General features: G+C 44.0%; 1 pseudogene; it reads left to right on the forward strand.

The window, feature by feature from the left end:
* The first annotated feature begins 407 nt into the window (after positions 1 to 407).
* Positions 408 to 507, forward strand: LOC145566200 (small nucleolar RNA R71; annotated as a pseudogene).
* The last annotated feature ends 265 nt before the right edge of the window (positions 508 to 772 follow it).

Consider the following 772-nt stretch of genomic DNA (forward strand, 5'->3'; position numbering starts at 1 on the left):
AATTTTCACAAAACAAACACCCATGTGGCATGTTATTAGAAGTAGAAGTAGAAGAGTTAGAATTCATACCTCTCCCTTTAGATTGGGAGGGATGCTCTTGTGTTGAACTAGAGGTCTCTAGTTTTGCCTTGATGGATGTCATCTCCTTGCCAAAGTTGGTGATTTGGGACGTCAAATTGTTGATGGCATTAAGGTGATCAACGGAGTAAACCGCATTTCCACCCTTGTTTCGAGACTCTCTATCTCCTTCTTGCCAATCCATGTGGTGCCTCACCACATCCTCAATTATCTCTATGACTTGCTCCTCCGTCTTGTTCATAATCGGGCCACTCGCTCCCGCATCTAGGCTAGTCTTTCCTTGTGGGCTCAAGCCCCCATAGAAGATTTGAAGCACTTGGTATGTCGGAATGCCATGATGGGGACACTCCCTTTGATATTCTTTATACCCCTCCCAAGCCTCATAAATGGTTTCACTAGCCCGTTAACGGAAACCTTGTATCAAAGCCCTTGCCTCGACCGTCTTCTTTTGAGAGTAGAATCTCCCTAAGAAAGCCGTGGTGACCTCGTCCCAAGTTCTCAAGGAGTTCGGCCTTACCTCTTTCTCAAGCCATTCAAGAGCCCTTCCTATCAAGGAGAAAGGAAATAGCTTTTGTCTCAGAAATTCTTGAGTTACCCCATTTACCTTGATCGTGTTGCAATATTTTTTAAATTCGTTCAAATGTGTAAGAGGGCTCTTATGTTTTGCTCCACTAAATTGCCTCCTTTCGATAAA

Source organism: Chenopodium album, chromosome 1 (genome assembly GCF_948465745.1).
Source record: "Chenopodium album chromosome 1, dcCheAlbu1.1, whole genome shotgun sequence".
In the NCBI taxonomy this organism is placed as follows: Eukaryota; Viridiplantae; Streptophyta; class Magnoliopsida; order Caryophyllales; family Amaranthaceae; genus Chenopodium; species Chenopodium album.